At 45.7% G+C, this 17,503-nt stretch overlaps 1 long non-coding RNA gene across 1 annotated transcript in view; it reads right to left on the bottom strand.

Annotated features, from left to right (window-relative positions):
• The window catches only part of LOC125451710 (uncharacterized), a 37,918-nt gene extending 20,679 nt beyond the window's left edge, over positions 1 to 17,239 (bottom strand). The window contains exons 1-2 of the long non-coding RNA XR_007247360.2: positions 16,760 to 17,239; positions 2,746 to 2,831 (exon numbers count right to left, since the gene is read on the bottom strand). This is a non-coding gene — a long non-coding RNA (uncharacterized LOC125451710). The remainder of the gene's footprint in view (positions 1 to 2,745; positions 2,832 to 16,759) is intronic.
• Between the last annotated feature and the right edge of the window lie 264 nt (positions 17,240 to 17,503).

Raw genomic sequence — 17,503 nt, 5'->3', positions numbered from 1 at the left:
TGAGACAGGAAATAATTTGTTTTCTTGAACACAAATTGTCGAATATGGAATAGAATCTATCGATTAATATATTCAAATAATTTGAGAACTGCACATGGGGTTGTACATACAATTTGCTGCTGGTTTACTGTACAAATCTAATTTGGAAAAATCAAGTATTTGCCCTTCAATAAGCCACTGATTTTGCTGGAAAAGTGATGTGGCAACAGCTTGGAATATCAGACAAATATTTATGCTAAAAATGAAAACTCCAGCCTGCTGTTTGCTTTGAGCAGATCTGAATGTTAAATATTGGAGTGCTCTTTGCTGTTTAATTTCCTATCTTTTCTCGAGTTAAGAGAAGTTAACATTATCAATTCTTCTTCAACAATTTAAGCAGGCATCATCCTCTCTGGGATAATGGGAACCTCAGATGCTGGAGCTGGATGAATTCAGCAGGCCAAGCAACATCTCAGGAGCACAAAAGCTAACATTTCGGGCCTAGACCCTTTATCAGAAAAGGGAAATGGGGAGAGGATTCTGAAATAGATAGGGAGAGAGGGGGAGGTGGACTGAAGATGGATGGAGGAGAAGATAGTTGGGGACGAGTGTATGGGTGGGGAGGTAGGGAGGGGATGGGTCAGTCTGGGGAGGACAGACAGGTCAAGGGGGTGGGATGAGGTTAGTAGGTAGGAAATGGAGGTGCAGCTTGAGGTGGGACAAGGGGATAGGTGAGAGGAAGAACTGGTTAGGCAAGCTGGGACGAGCTGGGCTGGTTTCGGGATGCAGTGGGAGGAGGGGAGATTTTGAAGCTGGTGAAATCCACATTGATACCATTGGGCTGCAGGGTTCCCAAGCGGAATATGAGTTGCTGTTCCTGCAACCTACGGGTGGCATCATTGTGGCATTGCAGGAGGCCCAGGATGGACACGTCATCTAAGGAATGGGAGGGGAAGTTGAAATGGTTCACGACTGGGAGGTGCAGTTGTTTACTGCAACTCATATTCCGCTTGGGAACCCTGCAGCCTAATGGTATCTATGTGGATTTCACCAGCTTCAAAATCTCCCCTCCCCCCACTGCATCCCAAAACCAGCCCAGCTCGTCCCGGCCTGCCTAACCTGTTCTTCCTCTCACCTATCCCCTCCTCCCATCTCAAGCCGCACCTCTATTTCCTACCTACTAACCTCATCCCGCCCCCTTGACCTGTCTGTCCTCCCTGGACTGACCTATCCCCTCCCTACCTCCCCACCCATACTCTCCTCCCCAACTATCTTCTCCTCCATCCGTCTTCAGTCCACCTCCCCCTATCTCCCTATTTATTTCAGAATCCTCTCCCCATCCCCCTTTTCTGATGAAGGGTCTAGGCCCAAAATGTCAGCTTTTATGCTCCTGAGATGCTGCTTGGCCTGCTGTGTTCATCCAGCTCCACACTTTGTATTCATCCTCCCTGGACTGCTAGCCCAGGACACACAGTTTTAACGTTTTATAGCAGCATTATTTTGAGTGAACACTGGAGTCATGTTTTAACTGGGATTAGCCTTCTATGCATTAATAATAATATTTGAATTAATAATTACATTTCCCCACCACATAACAGGGAACAATGTGACTGACAATGTTGACGAAAAACTATTATGCAGCCAATCACATTATTCCAAAACAGAGCAGCGTTCCAATAACGACTTATGACAGATAATGTGGGCGAATGAAACATCAAAATTCCAATCATAAACAAAATATGCATTCCACATTCTTTTGCTTGTTTTCTACCCCCAATTTAATCTAATTGTGTCTGGGTCTCATTCTCATACTTTGTGTAACAAAATAAAAATCCCATTTAGACAGCATCTGCTAGCATTGGAAATGACATAGGCATTTTTGCTTCATTGTAAATTTGGCACTACTTTAGTACTTCATATTCACTAAATTCACATGTTATAATAACAGTTTTATCATTAAGCTTTTACAAAGAAAATGTTTCTTAAAATTCACTTGTGGAATGGGTATTTGCTCGCTGGACAAACATTTATTGTCTGTGTTGCTTTTAGAATTTAAATCACTTTATATAATGTAAAATAATAATTCATTGCTTGCTGATGGAAAGGTAGGCTATTGAGCTGTCAGGTCCAGTACAGCTTAACAGCAGGACCTCATTAACATGTCACTGGTTAACAATAGCGAAAAGGCTTTTGAAATCACCTGGATGAGGCTGTTTGCCAGTCAAATTGAACATCTTGTTGGTCTAATCCAAAGTAAATATAGTGTCTGGCATTCTTTGGAGGTCAGCCTTTTGGGAAGGAGGGAAATAGGGGAAGACTCTGGAAAGGAGAAGGTTACATTTTCCTTTTGAAAAAGCACAGCTGCTCCTTTTGACTCTACAATTAAATATTCTGGAAGGGCCTGCTCCTGCCAATTGTCCTTTGGCTGGTTTCAACCCAGCAAGGAAATCTAAGTCAACTCCACAGTTAGGCTAATTTCAAAATGACAATGAGGCCCTCTTGTCATCAGGAGGATCATATCTGCATATCTAAAGAAAGATTTAAGGTGAATTTGAACAAGCATCATGATTCAGACCTAGAATTCATGGGTTTGGAGTGGATTGCTTTGGAGTAAACCTTTTGCTTCTTAACGGTCCTCTGTATAGTTTTCAGAGTATCCTATGCAAAATTCTATTTGGAGCAGAAATTTAATTTAGGCAACCCAAGCTTCTGCCAGAACTAACTAATGAATAAGTATATTTGAGGATCAAATGACATAATATTTACCCTTGATGTTATTTTCACTTTGGCATATTTATCAGCCTGGCCCCTGCAATTTCTTCTCTAGCTTCTTGCAGTGCTCTTGGATATATCTGGTGAGGACAAAGAGATTTATCCACCTCCGTGCATTCTAACTTCTAACACCTCCTGTACTGTGATACGGTCTGTTCCCAAGATATCACCATTAACTTCCCGAAGTTCCCAAGTCTTCATGTCTTTCTGAATGGTTAACACAAAGGAGAAGTATTCATTGAGGACCTCGCCCATCTCTTGCGGTTTCACATATACATGTCCACTTTGGTCCTTGAGGGGTCCTATTCTCCCTCAAGTAATTCTTTTTCCTTTAACATACTTACAGAATCTCTTTAGACTCACCCTAATCTTCTCAGCCAAAGCTATCTCATTCCTCCTTTTCCTCCTCCTGATCTCCTTCTTCAGTAAACTGCTGCATCCCCTATATACCTCCAGGGATTCTCTTCATCTCAGTGCTGGCTCCTGAGTCATGTCTCCTTCTTTTTCCTGGTCACAGCACTAATATTTCTTGTCATCCAGTGTTCCCTACTCCTGCCAACCTTGCCCTTTACCCTCACAGGAATGCAAAGGTCTTGAATTCTAGCTATCACACTTTTAAAGGCTTCCTACTTACCAGAGGTCCATTAACTGCAAATGAACTACTCCAATCAACCCCTGCAAACTCCTGTCTAATTCCATCAAAAATTTGCCTTGCCCCAGTTTAGAACTTTGAACTAGTGGGCCAGTTTTGTCTTTTTCCATAATTATTTTAAAATTTATAGAACTATGGTCATTGGTCCCAATGTAACCCCAGTCACCTGTCCTGCCCTACTTCCCAAGAGTAGATTAAGCTTTGCCCCTTCCTGAATAGAGCCCTATATATACTGCTTAAGGAAACTTTTCAGAACACATTTAACAAATTCCACCCCAACTAAGCCCTTAACACTAGGACAGTCCCAGTCTATGTTAGGAAATATAAAATCCCCCACTATGACAACCCTCTTGCTCCTGCAAGTCTCCACAGTCTCCCTGCATATTTGTTCCTCCAATTCCACTTGACTAATTGGGGGCCTAGGGTAAAATAATGTCACCATCCCCTCTTATATCTTAGCTCAACCCACAAAACCTTACTGAATGATCCCTCAGTTATTTCAACTCTGACTACTGCTGTGATACTCCCCTTAATCAAAAATGCAACTCCCCTCCCCTCTTTCCTCCACCTCTGTCCTGCCTAAAGCACCTGGTCCCTGGAACATTAAGCTGCCAGTCCTGTCCATCCCTCAGCCATGTTTCTGTAATTGCGATCATATCCCAATTCCACCTACCTATCCATGCTGTGGAGTTCACCTGTCAGCACTTTTGTATTGAAGTAGATGCAATTTAATCCAACAGGCATTCCTCGCTCCATGTCGTGTTCCATCCTGACCTGTCTCTTAAACGTGCTATTTCTGATTACAGTATCACCTTCCAGCCTCACAGTTACCTCTCTGCTGTTTAGGAACCCACTCCCCTGCCAATCTAGTTTAAATCCTCCCTTGTAGCACTAGCAAATTTGTGCACTAGGATATTGATCCTCTTCCAGTTCAGGTGCAACTTGTCCTTCTTGAACAGGGTACCTCTGCCCCAGAAAAGATCCCAATGATCCAGGAATCTGAATTCCTGCCCCCTGCACCAATTCTTTAGCCACTCATTCATCTGCCATATCTTCCTGTTCAGAAAATCACTAGCACGTGGCACTGGAAGTAATCCAGAGATTATCATCCTCGAGGTCCTGGTTTTTAACTTTTTTCCTAATTCTCTGGAATCACTCTGCAAGATCACATCCTTATTTCTATATATGTCATTTGTGCCAGTGTATACTATGACTTCTAACTGCTGTTTGGATTAACATAATTGCAAAATTAGAAGCTTTCTTTTACACCCTCAATAATTATCACCAATGCATTAAATTTAAAGTTACAATATATAAGAAAAACATTAACACTCAAGGCTGAAATATACATTTCTTTTGGCTAAGTGTGAGTTATATCAAGCTTTTTCAATGGTCGTTGCAAGGCCTAGTGAGATTTCTCATTGTATCTTAACAAACACTCCCCAGTAACTGCTAACTCCATCCCTATGATATGCCTCACACTTGATTATATCCCCTTTTACCACATGCTTTTTCTGGAACAACTTACTCCTCAGAGGGGATCCACAAATAGACTAATATTTCTTGCCCCTGCATCATTTTGTGAGGCTGTAAAGCATCCAGATCTAGCTTTCAAGGCCTACCAACCATTTCACTTTTGATTGCATTTATTAGAGTCCATCATTATACTTTTGTTGCATTTGATGCAGCAATGTTCACCTTGTACCATTTCACTTCCGTAAGTGATGGGGGGTTTTGGACTGCCTTTACCTCTGTTTAAGTTATTGCTGTTAACTGAGATGAGAATGCTCATTCTGTTGGCAGCAAAGGCATGGTCTAATTTGTTTTTGACCAACATTTAATTTATAAGCAGATCTATTCTGCATTCATCACATCAGTGCGAAGAAATGTTTATAAATAAAATGTTGCTGACATATACAAACACATGCTTCATGCATTTGTTCCTTCAATATCATAGCATCTAGAAGATTTGGATCCCACACTTTTGTCCAAAGTGACACTGGTTCCGTCCCCAATAGGTGTAGTCTCAGCAATTTCTAGTTGCGTTACCTATGTAAAGAATGACAAATGATGACAGGAATGCATTTTGCTATGGGCTCTGACAGCATTGTGTCTCTCCTGGTCACTAAGTCACTTGCCCCAGAGCCTCCGGGTCCCTTTTGTTTTGCACTATCTTGACAGCCTATTTACATCATTAACTACCAACAATATGGAGACCTACCACTTTGAACTTCGCCTTCAACCATCTTCCCTGCCCCTGGATTCTGATGTGAAACTTTAATGATGCCCACCTTGCTCTTCTAAGCTCCTCCCTCAACACAAAACTTGAGTATCCATTCCTTTTGTCAGTGATTTCCTCACTGCCCCAGCAAGTCCGTCTTGGACCTTCTTTAATGATTCATGGATGGTCACCCAGGATTGTATTTACCCCACACATCTGGCTAATTTCAATGAGCATGTCTAACCAGAGTCTGATCGCAGTGTTTGCAAATCCTCGACTAATGATACACAATTCCACTGACTGCTGATGCTGGCCTTACAGGATAGGTTCTTGCAAGATAATAAAATGTGAGGCTGGATGAACACAGCAGGCCAAGCAGCATCTCAGGAGCACAAAAGCTGACGTTTCGGGCCTAGACCCTTCATCAGAGAGGGGGATGGGGAGAGGGAACTGGAATAAATAGGGAGAGAGGGGGACGCGGACCAAAGATGGAGAGTAAAGAAGATAGGTGGGGAGAGTATAGGTGGGGAGGTAGGGAGGGGATAGGTCAGTCCAGGGAAGACAGACAGGCCAAGGAGGTGGGATGAGGTTAGCAGGTAGATGGGGGTGCGGCTTGGGGTGGAAGGAAGGGATGGGTGAGAGGAAGAACTGGTTAGGGAGGCAGAGACAGGTTGGACTGGTTTTGGGATGCAGTGGGTGGAGGGGAAGAGCTGGGCTGGTTGTGTGGTGCAGTGGGGGGAGGGTACGAACTGGGCTGGTTTAGGGATGCAGTTGGGGAAGGGGAGATTTTGAAACTGGTGAAGTCCACATTGATACCATTAGGCTGCAGGGTTCCCAGGCGGAATATGAGTTGCTGTTCCTGCAACTTTCGGGTGGCATCATTGTGGCACTGCAGGAGGCCCATGATGGACATGTCATCTAAAGAATGGGAGGGGGAGTGGAAATGGTTTGCGACTGGGAGGTGCAGTTGTTGGTGTGAACTGAGCGGAGGTGTTCTGCAAAGCGGTCTCCAAGCCTCCGCTTGGTTTCCCCAATGTAGAGGAAGCCACACCGGGTACAGTGGATGCAGTATACCACATTGGCAGATGCGCAGGTGAACCTCTGCTTAATATGGAATGTCATCTTGGGGCCTGGGATAGGGGTGAGGGAGGAGGTGTGGGGGCAAGTGTAGCATTTCCTGCGGTTGCAGGGGAAGGTGCCGGGTGTGGTGGGGTTGGAGGGCAATGTGGAGCGAACAAGGGAGTCACAGAGAGAGTGGTCTCTGCGGAAAGCAGACAGGGGAGGGGATGGAAAAATGTCTTGGGTGGTGGTTTCGGATTGTAAATGGCGGAAGTGTCGGAGGATGATGCGTTGTATCCGGAGGTTGGTAGGGTGGTGTGTGAGAATGAGGGGGATCCTCTTTGGGCGGTTGTGGCGGGGTCGGGGTGTGAGGGATATGTTGCGGGAAATACGGGAAACGCGGTCAAGGGCATTCTCGATCACTGTGGGGGGAAAGTTGCGGTCCTTGAAGAACTTGGACATCTGGGATGTGCGGGAATGGAATGTCTTATCGTGGGAGCAGGTGCAGCGGAGGCGGAGGAATTGGGAATAGGGGATGGAATTTTTGCAGGAGGGTGTGTGGGAGGAGGTGTATTCTAGGTAGCTGTGGGAGTCGGTGGGCTTGAAATGGACATCAGTTCAAAGCTGGTTGCCTGAGATGGAGACTGAGAGGTCCAGGAAGGTGAGGGATGTGCTGGAGATGGCCCAGGTGAACTGAAGGTTGGGGTGGAAGGTGTTGGTGAAGTGGATGAACTGTTCGAGCTCCTCTGGGGAGCAAGAGGCGGCGCTGATACAGTCATCAATGTACCGGAGGAAGAGGTGGGGTTTGGGGCCTGTGTAGGTGCGGAAGAGGGACTGTTCCACGTAACCTACAAAGAGGCAGGCATAGCTGGGGCCCATGCGGGTGCCCATGGCCACCCCCTTAGTCTGTAGGAAGTGGGAGGAGTCAAAAGAGAAGTTGTTGAGGGTGAAGATGAGTTCAGCTAGGCGGATGAGGGTGTCGGTGGAGGGGGACTGGTCGGGCCTGCAGGCCAGGGAGAAGTGGAGGGCCTTGAGGCCATCTGCATGCGGAATGCAGGTGTATAGGGACTGGACGTCCATGGTGAAGATGAGGTGTTGGGGGCCAGGGAATTGGAAGTCCTGGAGGAGGTGGAGGGTGTGGGTGGTGTCACGGACGTAGGTAGGGTGTTCCTGGACCAAAGGGGAGAAAATGGAGTCCAGATAGTGGAGATGAGTTCGGTGGGGCAGGAGCAGGCTGAGACGATGGGTCGACCAGGGCAGGCAGGTTTGTGGATTTTGGGAAGGAGATAGAAATGGGCCGTGCGGGATTGGGGAACAATGAGGTTGGAGGCTGTGGGTGGGAGGTCCCCTGAGGTGATGAGGTCATGAATGGTGTTGGAGATGATGGTTTGGTGCTCGGGTGTGGGGTCATGATCGAGGGGGCGGTAGGAGGTGGTGTTGGAGATATGGCGTCTGGCCTCGGCGATGTAGAGGTCAGTGTGCCATACTACCACTGCGCCACCCTTGTCTGCGGGTTTGATGGTGAGGTTGGGGTTGGAGCGGAGGGCTGCCCGTTCTGCGTGGGAGAGGTTGGAGTGGGTGAGAGGGGTGGAGAGGATGAGGCGGTTTAATGTCTCGACGGCAGTTGGAGATGAAGAGGTCGAGGGAGGGTAGGAGGCCTGGGGGTGGTGTCCAGGAGGAGGACTTGTGTTGGAAGCGGGTGAAGGGGTTCTTGCACATTCCCTGGCTGCATTCAGACAAGTCTCCTGATAATGTGCATCGCAAGTGAATAACTTATTCTGGCCCAAGTCCCGTACTGTGCCATTCACTTTCGGTACATGGATCCCCAAACTGACAGCAACCTTTTCCTGACTAGGGCAAGGACTAGCCCCAGTGATTTGCAATGTTTAGTTGAATAGACGTGCAGTGTATTTGATATGCAGGCAACATGCTTTTGATGTTAAAGTTACATCTCAGCGTACCATAAAACAAGACTGTTTCTTCCCTCTCCCCACCAGACAGTGGACAAAAATAAGAAGTAGCCTGTCTCTATAATCTTCACAAAAAAGCCCATCAAATGGCAATACTGACAGCCTTTGGCTCTGGATGAGATTCCAATGTGCTGACATATCAAGGCATGGATGCAGCATGGTGCATTAAGAGATCAAGTGAACAGCTCTGAAAGCATCACTGCTTCAGCCTTTCAATGTTACTTGATACTGTGCCCTGCTTCCTAAGCTGCCCGCTAGTGGATTAGAGAAGTGTCATGATGATTGTGAAGAATTAGCAAATGTCAGATGCCAATATCTGTGGATAAAGATATGTATGCAGCTGTTGTCCATGGATTGTGCTCTGTAATGCTGTTTGGTGCTGATAAACACCGAGGGTGTTCAGTGCCAGAGGTAGGTACCCACTTGGGCTTCCATGTTGAGATTTCTGGATGTCTAACTTGTTTGGCACATTTGATAAGATAGGAAGCTAAACCCTATTGAGGGGAGTTGTAACATTAACCAAGTGTTTAACTATTTGTAATCACCATTGATTGGCATCTCAGTGCCGCCTGTTGAACAACTCACTTCACCACTCAGCAAAAGAAAAGAATAAAAGATGGAATGAAACTTACTACTTTCAAAATTGGCCTCACTGAATTTCTCGTTTAACTCTGCCGCACATCTTGCCATAACATACGTTGCCTTGATGCGGACAATAGTGAATGTTACAGTCCATGAAATATGGTGAGATGCATGTACAGTGGCAGGTTTAGACTAGGTGATGGTTCTGTGAGTGTGAGAATGCAGGGAGAAGATGATGGTACTTAACTTTGTGGAGTGCAGATGATCATTAACCATCTTCATGTGCTACAGTGCATTCGATTTAACTCAGAACACAGTATTAATCCATGCCACTATCTGTATCCAGACTATTGTTTGGTGGCTTGGTGCTTCCATTAAATTCCCACAGAATTGAAACAGGCCATTCAGCCCAACAATTCCACACTGACACTCCAAAGAGCATCCCACTGAGACCCATCCTGCTAACCTGTGCCTGTAACCCTGTCATGTACCTAATCGCTAATGCACCTAACCTACACATCCCTAAACACTATGGGTAATTTAGCATGGTCAATCTACCTAACTTTCACATCATTGGACTGTGGGAAAAAAACGATGAATGCCCATGCAGACATAGGGAGAATGTGCAAATTTGCGACAGACAGTGCTCTGAGGGTGAAATCGATTCCAGGTCCCTGGCATTGTGATGCTAACCACTGAGCCACCATGGTTTCCTTTGACAGTCAGCAAGAAAAATGACAACACATTCCCCACATCTACCATCCTTATATGTCTCCGTCCACAAAGTGGGACCTGCTTTCTGGGCAATTTCCATGGGAAAATGTTTAAAGATCACAGTGTGATGGCCAATGTCTAGATTGCAACACACATGTGTTTAGGTTTTATTGGTAGAGGGATTGAGTTCTGGAGCCGTATAAAACGCTAGAGTGGCCTCACTTGGAATATTGCGTACAGTTCTGGTCGCCTCATTACAGAAAGGATGTGGAAGCATTGGAAAAGGTGCAGAGGAGATTTACCAGGATGTTGCCTGGTCTGGAGTGAACGTCTTATGAAAAAAGGCTGAGGGACATGGTCTGTTCTCATTAGAGAGAAGAAGGCTAAGTGGGGATTTAATAGAGACATGTAAGATGATCAGAGGATTAGGTAGAGTGGACAGTGAGAGTCTTTTTCCTAGGATGATGACATCAGCTTGTATGAGGGGGCATAGCTACAAATTGAGGGGCGATAGATTTAAGACAAATGTCAGAGGCATGTTCTTTACTCAGAGTGTGGTAAGGGCGTGGAATGCTCTGCCTGCCAATGTAGTTAACTCAGCCACATTAGGGACATTTAAACAGTCCTTGGATAAGCAGATGGATGCTGATGGGACAGTTTAGGGGGATGGACTTACATTAGTTCACTGGTTGGTGCAACATTGAGGGCCGAAGGGCCTGTTCTGTGCTGTATTGTTCTATGTTCTATGTGCAGCCGTTCTCTAAAGATGGTGTCAGCAGCTTGAATGGTAGCAGGCCCTGGCAATGACAAATACCAACGAACTGACTGAATGATAAGGGTGCCAAAGAGCCCAGATGATTAATTGATGATGTGAAGATCAGAAGGTGGCATGACAAAGCTCATTACAAGCCATGGCACAACAGGCAACTCAAATCACACTTGACAAAATATGCAAACTGAAAATACAGCCCTATGTCTTATTGATTTAGAAAACAAATGCTTCAATAGAAATATTCATATACAGAGATAGGTTTCACAATCCTTAAAAGTTAGTGACAATAGGCTTGACTTTGCCATGAACATCATGAGTCTGTTGCAGGACCAGTTCTAGTTCTGGCCCTGTGTGTTTCTTAGGTTGTCTCCTCATTCAGTGTAAACTAGGACTGGAAGACAAATTGCTGAGTGCACAATTCAGAGCTCCAAAGTGAAGGGCATACAGAGACACCATTGTGAAGGCTGTGTGCTGCTGATCTGGAGGGAACAGGAGATGGCAGCTCAAAATGGTCTATCGATTTAGCTCAACTATCTGTCCACCACTGTTATATGTGTCATTACTACAGCTGTCCTCCTGTCTGCAGGAAACACGTATGGAAGCAGGAAAACATTGGGAAGCTGGCCCAACACTTGTTTTTTGAAAATTTCCTGTCCAATTTCTCTTTAAAAGCTGCTTCTCGGAGACTGAAAAAATTCTGACCAATGAATGGATTCAGAAAATAAGGAATAAAGAACACAAGAATATAAGAAATAGGCCCAACGGTCGATTAAACAAGCCCTCAAGCCTCCTTCACCAATCAATATAATATGGCCAATTCTAAACCCTAACTTCATTTTTCTTTCTGATTCCCATATTCTTGGATTCCCTGAGAGCTAAAAGCCTGTCTGCCTTAGCCTTTTTTTGTTCCAAAATGATGGATCATCCACAACCTTAATAAGTAGACCATTGCAATGATATATAACATGCTGAGTAAAGACATTTCTCAGATCAATTTTAAATTATTGACTGGTTATCCTCAGATTTTGCCCTATGTTCCAATTTTCGCAGTCAGGGTAAACAACCTTTCAGTCTTTACCCTGGTAAAGCCTCCAAACTCTATCATGTTTCAATGAGATTAACGCTCATTCTTTTCAACTCCAGAGTACATAGGTCCAGCCTTGTCTCTGCCTCCCTAACCTGTTCTTCCTCTCACCCATCCCTTCACTCCACCCCAAGCCGCGCCTCCATCTCCTACCTACTGTGAGAAACAGTCCCTGCTCACAAATTCAGCCTGAGACAAAGCCTTGGAAACAAAACAATTTTATTCTGTACGACCTTGCAAGAAAGGGTGTCTGCTAGACAGGCACACCCTACAAAGCATGTTAAACATTCTTATACTGTTTACAAGTTGCGGAATCACACCTCCCTAGTCTCATTGGTCTAATCTCATCCTATCATTTTCTATCCTATTGCGCTGCCCTTGTTTATTGTTCCCTTTTCTGCTGGCCTAAGACCCCGTCCCCCTTGTTTATTACAATCCTTATTTGGTTCTCCTACAGAGCACTAGCCATGCTATGCGTGCAAATCGTCAGGTCTGTAGGAATAAGTTCCTGCTACTACCTCCTTATCTTTAGCACATCCCTATCTAGCCGTGCTAACGGCTGCTTTGCATAATTATAATAATTTTCTTTTGCAAGACCCCTGTCCCCTATTTCTGCAGAAACAACATTTCTATTTTCTCACAATTCCCCCTTTTTCTTTTTCTTAAACTGTTGTTTCTGCACTAATCATTCTCTGCCCTCTGATGCTTGCTTGCGTTGAGGTTCACAATCTTGTACACGGCTAGCCCTTAAATCATTCTTTGTGATGTTCGTTTTTCGAACTCTAAAAGCATTCTTTGGCTTTCTCTTTGTTGCATACTATCTGCGGATTGTAAAAACATCTGGTGATGTATTAAGGTTCATTCCCCAAGAGATGTCATTAATCGGTTCAGTATCCATTTGAGTACATTAAACCCCACCACCAGACCCACTAATATCAATAATCCATAGATGGCCAAATTAACCAACCACCTTCTCCAACCAGTTAATCCCCAGTCCCCCCATTCCCAGCCTTTTTCATTCCAGTATCGGTTACCGGCCTCCCTTATCTTGGCGATTTTGTCTCGCACGTGTTGGGAGATATCAGTAATGTTATGGGATACATCAGGTATGTACGTACAACATTCTTCCCCAATTAGTGCACAGGTAACACCTTTCACTGCCAGAACATAATCTAGAGCCATCCTGTTCTGAAGGATCGTTATTCTGGCGGCTATCATTTTGGTCGTTATGGCCGCCACTTGGGATTGGGTGTCGGCCAAAGCATCGGCAGTGTTATTGGCCAATTCTTCCAGGGAAGCTGCCAGCTTTTGTATTTCTCTTCCTGCTCGGGCAGTCCCATACGTAGGTATTAAAGTCCAGAGGAAGCGATCCCCTTCGGTTACTTCTCGGGGTTGTCCGCTTCCCTCCCTGCCCATTCCGAGTTATTTCTGGGGTTTTATCTAACAGCCTCAGATGGGGAATTAGGTAGGTGAGGTAGCAGCAGCCACTCCAGCCTTTCTGACTTTGAGGCAGTGTTAGATCAAAATCATCATTTCTACGCTTCCTATGCATTCGGTCACCCGAATGTACCTTTCCCCGGGAATAAAGGGATAGGCCTTTTGGCCGCATATCCAATATGTTCCGTTCAATATTCGGGGTATGGTTGTGTCAGTGGCTGGGCTGGTGGAGACACACAATGAGTTTCCTAACTGGAAGGGTGCGCTTTCATTCTGATCACAGAAACAAGTGGTATTGACTGCTCCTTTCGGTGGGGAAACCCTAAGGCCATTGATAGCACCCGGGGTTTTCGGAGCCGGTCGTGGGAACCATCCCACAAATTTATAATCACCCCTTTCAGATCTCCATTTGATATCATTTGAGCCCAAGTCAAATTGTTGCACCTCGTACACCTCTTCATTGGTGAATGGTACTACCGTGAGAGGGATTCCGGATTCTCCATGGTGTGGGACCGCAGCGCATACCCAACAGTCAGTACGCCCTTTTACCCTGGCATAACTGTGACATAACACGGTAAACTGATTCTTCCCAACCCCCTGGGCAACTAGCGCCAATATTATCATAACATCAAGCTGCCTGCTCATTTCAGCTTCCCAACCCCTATCTGTCTATTCTCTAACACTTTAAATACCCGGGAGGCGTGAGTTCGCGCAACGCTTACAATACAAAATTTCTAACCAATACTTGATAGTCTTTCATATCAGTTCAGTTCATTCTTTTTACTCAGCTTGACCTTCAGAGGGTTGTCTGTAGGATAAACTTGCCACTCTGCCGGAGGGGAAGGAGCATCCACCGGACCCTTGACACGAGTGTGATGACCCCACCCTTTTTCAGCAGTTCGGACGGCTGTTTCAGTAGTCAGGAGGGTTAGGAACGGTCCCTCCCAGCTTGGGTGCAGTTTAGTATCTTTCCAGGTTTTGATCAGGACCCAATCACCCGGTCGTTTCCGATGTACTGCGAACTCAAGTGGAGGTGTCTGGGTCAACAGACCCTTCTTTCTAAGGGCAGACAAAGAAGAACCGAGCGCCACAGTATAGTTCTTTAAAAACTTATCATTGAACTCTACAGTTGGTAATTCCCCTTTTCCACCCAAGAAAGGTAATCCAAACATCATTTCATAAGAAAGAGAGAGGATATAGGGTATTGTCTAACCCGAACTGTCTCATCTTTTCGAGTCAGTGTGATTACCAACGGGGTAATAGTTAGGTGCCCTGCGTTATCAGCTCTCGCCCACACATCAGGGCTGATTTGTTGTTGTTCCCTGGGCATTAACATAGCCATTGTTACAGCTACCTCTCTATCTTTTACCCCATCTTTAGCCCAGCAATATAATCAAATCCCTACTCAGTAAATTACTCCCAATGTCGGGAATGTATAGTAATTGTCCTGTCACTTCCTTATCACCGTTTCTAATTAGGTTTGGCTCAAAAATAGGCACTGAGAATCCTTTGCCTTTTACACCCGAAACCCTGAGATAATCGTTAGTCAATTTAACACTAGTAGGTATAAAACTTCGGGATGACCGCGCCGCACCAGTGTCCACCAAGAATACTGCCTCCTCCTCTTCAGGTCCCACCTTTAAGTTTATCAAGGGTTCCCGGTGGGCCTTAGGAGGAAGGAACCCCTGACTCCCCTAATCCTCATCAAGGGCCATTAGGGAGACCATTTCCCTTTCCCGTGTTAACTCCGGGCATTCCCGCCTAAAATGACCCACTCTTCCACAATGGTAACATCCTACCTTTTGTCTCCCGTGTCTACTATCTATCTCTCCTCTTTGTCTCTCTTTCTGCCTCCATGTTCTCTGTTCAACTCTTTCTTTCTTTGTTACTTCTTTAATGGCGGCAACCATCATTTTTGCTTTTTGTTTCTGCTTCTCGTCCTCCCTTTTTACATACACCTTCTGCGCTTCGCGTAGTAATTCCTCCATCTGTCTCTCACTCCATCCCTCTATTTTCTGTAATTTCTTTTGTATGTCCGGCCATGATTTAGTTACGAACTGGACCTTTAAGAGTCCCTGAGCTACCGGATCATCGGGATCCATCCCCGAATACTTCCTTGTGGCCTCCTTGAGCCTTTGAAGAAATGTAGAAGGAGCTTCATCCTTCTCCTGTCGTACCTCAAAGGCTTTAGCAAAATTTTGCGACTTAGGTGTTGCTTCTTTAATTCCCAATATTACCATCTCCCTCAGATCCCGCATTGATGCTCTATTGTTTGTTCTATTATTATCCCAGTTAGGATCGGCATTCGGGAATTTCTGATCTGCCAGGACTACGTTTAGTCCCGCTGGGTGCCTTTTTTTGCCCACTCCTGTAAGGCCGCCCTCCTAATCATACCTCATTCTTCCCCCGAAAATAGGGTTCCTAGAATTGCCATCATTTCTCCCCAGGTATATAAATTGGGTCCTAGGAATTGATCTAACTGCTCGGCCAGTCCGTCCGGATCCTCTATTAAACATTTCATTTCTTTTTTTTTAAAGATTCTGACTTCACTACTGGTTAAGGGAGCGTTCACGTACCCAATTTCACCATCCCCAACCGGGACCTCCCTTAAAGGGTATAATTTTTCCTCTTCCTTTGTTTCTGCCCCTCCTTTACGTGTGACGGACCATGTAATTGTTGGCCCCCTAGGTTCCCCGTTTTCTACCTCAGAGTCTGGCTCTTTCTCGGGTACTGAGTTTTGTTCTGTGGCTGTAGGCTGCCTGTAGGGAGGCAGCAAATATGTTAGGGGATTCCATTGTGCTTTTTCCTGTTTTTCCTCTCCCTGATCTTTCAGTAGTCATAGGATATAGTTTTACCTTTACGTCACCTATCCAACAAGCCGCATAGTCTGACTCTTGTTAACTAAATGGTTCTTTTCGATTGACATATATATTTAATTCTTGACACAACCAATCCTCATCAGACCCATATTTGGGCCAAAAAAAATTAGGTACCTTAATACTTTCTCCAGTCCAAACAAAACAGCAATAATTTATCATTGTGGTCTTATCTTTCTCCCACGTCCGGGAGCTGGATTCCCAATTACTCAACATTCTCCCCAAAGGACTGTCTGGCAGAATATATTCCACTTTAACGTTATTTATAGATCGATCTTTTCTTGGGCAACTCCCCTTGCCCCCCATTGTTGATAATTTAATTAATCTTATCGAGATTCAGTGTCGCCTTCTTCCGCACCCACTTTAGGGTCCTGACCTTCGCGTGGGGGATTTCCCCTCTTAACAACCAGTCTAAGGCTGGGTGCTAGAATCAGGCAGACACCTTACTTGACTTATATACTGGCTGGTCTGGCCACGTATATACTGGCTGGTCTGGCCATGTATATACTAATTCCCAGTACTTTCCATGCGCCCCCGCAGCGACACCGCAGCAAATACAGCTGCTCCCCCGGTCGCCCAGTCCCCGTATTTCCCGTACGTCCCTGACCACCAAGGCATTACGTAAATGTCAGTTTTCTTACCTTGGTCCGTGCACGGAGTTACCTGGTCATTATAACTCTTCCCCGTACTTTCCGTACGCCCCCGCAGCGACACCGCAGCGAATACAGCTGCTCCCCCGGTTGCCCAGTCCCCGTACTTCCTGTACGTCCCCCCGGCAATACCTGCAGTGTTCCCCCGGTCACCCGGTCAGATCTTTAAGACCTTTCCTGACCCGGGTCCTGTGCACAAGAGTTACCCGACCGGACCCGCCGCGTCTACCCGTCTTGTTTCCAGGGTCTCCCAGTCCGGATCGCACCACCCAAACTGCAAACGACAAACAAGGGAGTTGGAGATCGCCGAAATCGGCGAGGCGCGCCTTCCCCGTCGTCCCAAGAATGTCGAGCGGTTGGAGTGTCGGATTCTGGACGAGCCCCCAAATTGTGAGAAACAGTCCCTGCTCACAAATTCAGCCTGAGACAAAGCCTTGGAAACAAGACAATTTTATTCTGTATGGCCTTGCAAGAAAGGGTGTCTGCTAGACAGGCACACCCTACAAAGCATGTTAAACATTCTTATACAGTTTACAAGTTGTGAAATCACACCTCCCTAGTCTCATTGGTCTAATCTCATCCTATCATTTTCTATCCTATTGCGCCGCCCTTGTTTATTGTTCCCTTTTCTGCTGGCCTAAGACCCCGTCCCCCTTGTTTATTACAATCCTTATTTGGTTCTCCTACAGAGCGCTAGCCATGCTATGCGTGCAAGTCGTCAGGTCTGCAGAAATA

The sequence above is a fragment of the Stegostoma tigrinum genome, chromosome 5, assembly GCF_030684315.1.
Source record: "Stegostoma tigrinum isolate sSteTig4 chromosome 5, sSteTig4.hap1, whole genome shotgun sequence".
Lineage (NCBI taxonomy): Eukaryota > Metazoa > Chordata > Chondrichthyes > Orectolobiformes > Stegostomatidae > Stegostoma > Stegostoma tigrinum.
This window is presented reverse-complemented; position numbering and strand designations above follow the sequence as displayed.